The following is a 7,525-nucleotide window of genomic DNA, read 5'->3' as shown; positions in this document are numbered from 1 at the left end:
AGCCCAGCCAGCATGCTGCCCAGAATTCTTGCCCCTCCTGGTCAGCTGCATTTCATCCAACCTCAATATGCCTGGTATCTCGAAGTTGTATCCAGGAACACAGTACCCATAACCCTGAGCAAGACATCATGGATATTAGGAAGAATTTCTTCCCAGAAAGAGCAGAGAGGCGTTGGAACTGGCAGCACAGGGAGGTGGTGCACTCACCGTCCCGGGAGGTGCTCAGTGAACACGTGGATGTGGCACTGAGGGATATGATTAGTGGGCATGGTGGGGATGTGCTGATGGTTGGATTTGATGACCTGAGAGGTCTTATCTGTCCCTAATGATTCTGTGGCTGTATCACACCACCAGCCATTCACCTGCCGGGTTTGCCTCCTTCTTCCTGGGTCATGGTTGCCCAGCATGGTGGTCGAGGAGAACACTACCCATCTCCCTTCAGATTTTGTCATCTCCTTGTTGCAGTCTCATGTGACCCGCCTTGAAGGAGAAGGGTTGATAGTAGCTGTCTTTATCAGACCCCACGGCCTCCTTCTTCAATTCTTTTCATGAACGCAGACGCCTGGCAGGTAGCAAACCTACTTGGAGAGCTCATCTAGGCGGCAGACGGCTGCCTTGGTGCCTCTCAACAAGTAGCCTCCAGTTGCTAACACCTTTTGCCTTTTTCTCCTGACACTGGTTTCGAACCAGTGGCGTGAGTCCTTGGCTGGACCGGTGGCTGTAACTTGCTGGCTTCAAACTGTTCAAACTGTTACCTGCACACCATCCTCTCTTGTCTTTCTTACCCCACAGGCTCTCAGCTATTGCTCTGAGCCACTTTAGGGGAAAGGGAGTGGGTCCTCCTATTCCAAGCAGAGAGGAGGATCCAGTTTCCCTCATCTTGTGAGTTACTGTGGTCTGCCTTCTCAGGGCTGGAAACTAGCTTATCTTCTTTGCCTCACAGGGACTTATGGCAGGGCCATAGGCAGGTCTGCCTGCGTCACTGCACGACGCTAAGCATCAGTCTCCCTCTGCGTTTCTGAATGAATTAATGAATAACAGCAGGGTATCTGGCAATTGACTCAGTAGCTTTTCTTTCACTCCTATTTAACCTGTCCTGCAGGTTCAGTCTGTGCAGATCATTTAACTCCCACTGCTTTACGTGATGTTATGATGTTATGAATACCTACAACAAAAATCACGAAACCACAACACTTGCAGTGACAGGCAGCGCACTCTGCAGACCATGCTCCAAGACACACTAGTAGAGAGCAGCTCCTGCCTGCTCAACGATGTTTCTTCGTCGAGGTGAGAGCGAGAGGCCGTCTTGCTTGGATGCTCTGCTGGGAGTGGCTCAGCTCAGTGCTGGGACTCGTGGGGCTCATACCCCACCTGTCTGATTCCTGTGCCTGCGAATCTCCCAGTGCGTGGGGTGCTCCTCTGCCGTGCATGTGCCCGGTGTCTTGTTCAGCACCCTGGAAATGGCATTGAAGGGGAGCTGGTGCTGGCCGCATGCAAAAGCAGAGGCATTTTGCTCTGCAGTCCTACTTTGGGGGATAGGTGTGCCCAGATCACAACACCTGTGGACAGGGAAACCCCCGGGCACAGGAATCAGATTGGTGGATACGATAATATAACAATATAAAAGCTGGATCCTCTTGTAGCAAAGTTGGAGACCTCATCTGTGTGAGTGGATGTGCTGTGGAGGACCTCGCAGTTGCCAGAAAGGTTCTCAAATTCTCGCTGCAACCAGAGCTCCTGAGCGACTGCACGTCTGGTTGATGGTAAAGCAACTGGTGATGGTTTCCCTCAAGTGCCCGGCAGCTCGGGCTCTTCTCTGGCCTCCTCTTCCTCCCCGAGGCCTGGCCCGCTTCTGCTGTCTGGATGTCAGGGCCAGCGGCCTGGCAGGTGGAGGCTGCAGAAGCCCATGCCACGCATGGTGCTTGCCTACCTGAAGGGAAGAGTCTGCGCCAGCTCCATCCATTACGTGCGAGGATTCAATCCATTCATCTTATGGCTGCAGTATTATGTCATTTTGGAGAAAGAGTCATTGAGAAAAGTTATTTTGTAGCCTGCACATCAATTGGGAAAGAGAAAAAAAAATTACATACTGTCTAGTATACATACAGAGAACATACTGTCTAGTATCTAAGGAACTTCACGGTACCTTAAAATTAGCTGAAAAACTTTCCAGAGCAGAAGCCACTAGGATAGGACACCATAGGTGTTCCATTCCATGGGTCATTTTTGTGGCCCTTCTCTGGACGTGCTCCAGGAGGTTTATATCACTCCTGTACTGAGGACTCCAGGTGAGGTCTCACCAGTGCAGAGTAGAGAGGCAGGATCACATCCCTCAACCTGCTGGCCACAGTTCCTTTGATGCAGCCTGGGATCTGGTTGGCTTTCTGGGCTGTGAGGGCACACTGCTGGCTCATGTCCATCCTGCCATTCACCATTACCCCCAGGTCTTTTTCACCAGGGTTGCACTCAATCCTTTTGTCCTCTAGCTCGTATTCGACTGCCTCGACTCCGGTGCAAGATCTGGCGCTCGGATTTGTTAAATCTCATGTTGTTCACCTGGGCCCTCTGCTCAGGCCTGTCTAGGTCCCTCTGAATGGCACCCCATCCCTCTGGTGTTGATCGCACCCGCAGCTTGGTGTCATCAGCAATTCTCCCGAGGGTGCACTCAACCCCACTGTAATTGTCAGTGTCACTGATGAAGGGGGGGACAGCACTTGTCACCGCTCGTCCATCCAGACCCCACACCATTGACCATCACTGACCACTCAATCCTTGTTGGAAATATCCAAGTAATTTTGTCTGGACGGTATCTCTGATAAAAGCAGATTTTATTCGCGATTGCAATGGCGGGCGTCCCGCAAGCAGGAGCACACCTATGGATACATCATGAGAGCCTTTAGACCCGGTTTTCTCCCCCTTGCCTCCCCCCCCTCCTCTGTTTCCCCACTGGCTGGGTACTCCAGGTTCACAATCTTATCAGAAGGTTTACATTTGCTATTTACTTGTCAATTTATTTGTTATCTGGTGCCAGTCAGTAGCCATCCTGTTGTTTCCAAAATGTCTCCATGCTCTCCTTGTATTGATACAGTGATTTTCTTTAAAGTCTTCGTTGAACAAAGAGTACTGGGGGATGATGCCAGGCCTTCCAGTGTCTCTTAGGGCGCTTCCTTGGGCATGTGGAGTTCTCTCCACGTGGAGAACCATGGCTAGTTCTCTGGTTTGCTCTCGTGCAGGATATTCTTGCAGTGTGTATGACAAAATATGCATCTATACACCTATATACAATGTGTGCGTTCCCAGGAAGGTTCGTCTAGAGGATAAGTAATGTGAACTTACCAGAGATCTTCCACAAGTTAAGTAGAAGGACTCCCAAAAAGAACTATGATAGCGGAGATCATGAAAAAAAAAAAAAATAAAAAAAAAATATCCAATTCTAAGGCAGAAACAACATTTGATTCCCACAGAGGGAAGTGCCAAACACTCCTCGGGTGCTTTCATCATTGCTGTAATTCTGCACAAGACACCTTTCGATACCACGGCGATGAAAAGCTATGCTAAAGCTTAAGGCAGCAATGTGACAGAGGCGCTGTGAAAGGGGAGTGCATCAGAGAGGGTGTGTTTGTGTAGTGCCTGGGGCCATATTCAGCCTGGACTTTAAGCGAGACAGTTCAGGTGCCCAAAGGTGGACAGCCTTGTGGCAATCCTCGGGCAGTGGGCAGCGCAAACACTGTGGCGCAGGTGATGGCATAATGGGGCCTTTGTGACGCCCATGGAACGCCTGGGGCTACCCAGGCACGGCACGGCAGCCCCTCAGTGTCCAGGAGGACAGCGACGGGACTGCACGGGAGCAGCGAGGCTCTTCGAGGAGCTCCACTTCTACCGATAGCGTTCCCTCAGAGTCCCAGTTCTTGTGTTCCCCGGGGACAGAGATGGATGGCCGAGAGTCGTTCGAATCGTTCGAGGAGATCCGCGGTCTCCAGACCGGTGAGTACGCGGGCGGCACCGGGCCCGGCCAGCCGCAGCCCCGGCTCCGGGCTCCGCGGCGGGCTGCGGTCGGGGCTCGTGGCCGTGTGCCACGGCGGCGCCGTGCCAGCCGCTACACGTGGAGCCCGCCAGCGAGCGAGGCTTTGAGTCGGGCTGGGCGGGACCGCGGCCAGGGAGCGCACCCTGCTCGACGCCGGGAGCCTCGTTCCTCGCTCCGCCAGGGGAAGAGCGGGCACCGGCGCCGGAGCCGATGCGTGGCTCCCCCGTCTGCGGGGCGGCGGCAACGGAGCCGGAGAGGGCGCGGCTCTTCCCTGCGCCTACCGCCCTCGCCCCCAGCTCTCCACGCTCCTTCTTTAGCAGATGACGCTGCCGCTGCCTTCGGCGTCGAGCAGCTGGATGACAAGGAGAAGGAGGACTGCGAGTTCTTCTGGTCCTTCCTCGCCGGCCAGGAAAAGGTAACGATGTCCGACTTCGTCGGCGCGAGGCTCTGCCCGCCGCTCCCAGCCGGGTGCCGCCGTGCTTGCTGCCCGCACCCAGGCTCTCGGAGCGCGGCTGGCCGCGCAGAGCTGCTGCCCTCCCGGCCCCCCGCACCACCGCTGCACCCCCTCCGCGCAGCGGCCCCGCTGCTCGCGCCCTCTCACTCTTCCCGTTCGTCTCCTCGACTGTCAGGAGCTGGACGCGAGGACGAGCTTCCTGGTCTCCCTCCGTACCGTCTGCAGACTGCGGCTGGAGGGGAGGTACCTGGCCGACGGCAAGCTGGACGCGCAGCACGAGGTGAGGGGCACCCGGCGAGGCTGAAGGAAGGGGCCGAGCTGGCCGGATGCCGGCCCGGCGGTGCGAACGGGGACGAGTGGGACAGATCTCTTTGGGCGCAGAGCTGCCTGCCGGCCATGGGGCTTCTGCCTCGGGTGCCGGTGTCGGCGCGGGGACAGCGGTGCTGTGCACCCTCGTGCTGGCTGCCGGCAGCGCCCGAGTCCCAGCTCAGTTGCGCCGTCCGTCTCTCTCCAGGTGCTACTGCGGAAGAAGTTCCCCCAGTACTGGCAACCGCTGATGTGCCTGGGCAGGCACGCCGCGCTCGCCATCACTGCAAGGAGGCAAGTGCCCCAGAGCCCGGCTGTGCAAGGGCTCTCCACAGCAAGGGCCTGACAGCAGCAGGCATGCCCCAGCTGCCAGCATCCAACAGGCATTTCCTCTCCTTGCAGCACTGAGATCATAGCCCAGATCCAACAGCACCTCAGCCCCTGTGTTAGCTACATCTGCTTTCTCGCCGAACAGGAGAAAGAGATCAGCTTTGACGCTTCTCTCTACAATGAGGTAAGAGCTGGCTGTGCTACAGAGAGCCTGCCAGCCAATTCTGCACGCTTTTTCCAGTTAGCTTTGGCTGCTGGAAGGAGACAGCCAAGGCAGACCCGGAGGCACCACAGGGCAGGCTCCTGGCACTGTAGGGTGGCTGAATTCTGCTTCAGGTGGCAGGAGTTGAAGCCAGCTTCCTGCAAAAAAAGGGCAAGCAAAAGTGCACACCTGCTCTGTTCTTCTTGCAGATGCTGCAAGCTCTGGACAGCGTGCTGCATGTGCTGCTGCGTCTTCCGCCACACTCCGCCACCCTCAACCTGGTGATCGTCTTGCAGGTCTGGCACGTGCAGAGAGCAAGGCTCACAGGGGCTCTTCCTTCCTCCAGAGAGAAGGGATGCTCTGGGGTGGGCACCGTGTCCCAGAAAGAGGCACAGAAAGCGGGCAATGGGGTGGGGACGCAACCACCTGAAGTCCAGTGGTTTGCACCTGAGCAGCGGAAGGCTGCTGAGTGCCCTTCCCAGACCCCGCAGCGGCGGCTGGCACCGCTGACCCACTGCCCTCCTTTACCTGCCTCGGGGATACTCTTTGTGCCAGATGTCAGCAAGGCCGAGGTCTGCTGGGATGTGGCCACCATGCGAAGGGAGCTCAGCCTTGAAACGCTCTTCTTCTGGCCGCTGAGGGCACCCAGCAGCATGCCAGCCCCAAAGCCCTTCCCTCTTGGAAAAGGGGCAGAGCCATTTTGTAGGAGCTGAGGGTGGGGATAATGATTGGTGACCGCAGCAGGTCTCCGCTGGGGCAGCCATTCCTGAGGCTGCCAGGAGGCCGGGCCTCCATTCCAGGCTCTTCTCCTGTTCAGGGGAAGCCTGGGCACCTTGTCAGTGCCCCGCCAGTTGCCCGGCACAGCGGCCGCTTCAGGAGCTGCCATCGCATCTGTGGTTGACCAACAGCTTTTGTCTTCTCAGGCCCTGCTGCCCTGCGCCGAATCTGAGTGGCTGAGAGTGCGCCGGTGTGCCATGGGGAGGATTGCCAACCTGAGCAAAGTCCTAGTCCCTGCTTCTCTGATAGCGGTAAGAAGCCGGAGAGACGGGCAGCGTTTAACCCCCTTCTTGCCCCTTCCTGGTGCCCCAGTAAGCTGGTAGCTCTGGGCTCCCTGCAAGACCAGCAGGTCTGGGACAGAGTCCTCTACACACCAAAATCCAGCAGCCACTCAAAACCCTTCAACAGTTCTCACCAAAGACAGTCCGTGTGCTCCTCACCTAGATGTGGGTCTGCCACGGGTCAGCCCCTGCGTGGCCCAGGGCAGAGCTGGCCAAAGCGCTGGTGCTCAACTCCTGTAGTGCTCAACCCGCTGCTGGCTCTGGGGGGACAGGGCTTTTGTCCCAGGCGCACCAGTTCAGCCCAGCAACTCTGCCTTTCCTTCGTTCCTCAGAGCTCGACTCAATACAGTGAAAGCTGGGACGGCGATCGCTCCATACAAAACCAGTCCAAGATGCTCGTGGGGAAGCTGTTGGGGCACCTCATCCTGGGCTGTGCCGAGGAGGACCAGGACATCAGGCGTGATTCTATGGAGGCTCTGCATGGCATCCACAGGATCCTGGCAATGCGAGAGAGTAAGAGAGGCTGGGATGGGCTGCGGTGCTCCACACAATAACTTCCAGGCGAGGCAGCGCACCTCTTTGGCCGCCCTCCTTGTCTTGGCGAGTCTATAGCAGCGGCATGGCAGGGCTGCTCTCCTCCTTCAGGGCAGAAAGCTGGACCTAGCTCTCCTGCCTCTCTGCAGCCTGAGAGGTGCTCTTCTTGCCTTCTCCCCATCAGTCCTACCACTCACTCTCTTACTCCTTCTGCCCAGGTTACAAGTTTGGACATGCCAATCTCCAATCGTATGCGGATGGTGAATGCTGGGACTTTTTCTGTGCCCAGTATGCTGCTCTGAATACACTGGTAAGCAGCTCGTCCCTTGCTGGGATGCTAGACTCCCCGTGGCAGGAGGCTCATGTGAGCCAACGGGCCAGTTAGTGTGGGCACGAGGCAGGGGCTGTCTCAGCCTCTCAACAATCTGGCTGCAGGGTCCAGCCGTGTCTCAGCTGGGAGTAGCCAAAGACTTTCTCTCAGTGTCAGAGCTGTGATTGCAGCTGTTCTGGCTATCGGTGAGCCCCCGCTGCTTGCAGAGCCAGCGCTCTGTGACCCTGACTCCAGCCCAGCCATGGCTCTGCACAACAGCTCCCTCTCTGCACCCGCTGAGGCTGCA

Source organism: Tympanuchus pallidicinctus, unplaced genomic scaffold, assembly GCF_026119805.1.
Source record: "Tympanuchus pallidicinctus isolate F22 unplaced genomic scaffold, pur_lepc_1.0 scaffold4, whole genome shotgun sequence".
In the NCBI taxonomy this organism is placed as follows: Eukaryota; Metazoa; Chordata; class Aves; order Galliformes; family Phasianidae; genus Tympanuchus; species Tympanuchus pallidicinctus.
This window is presented reverse-complemented; position numbering follows the sequence as displayed.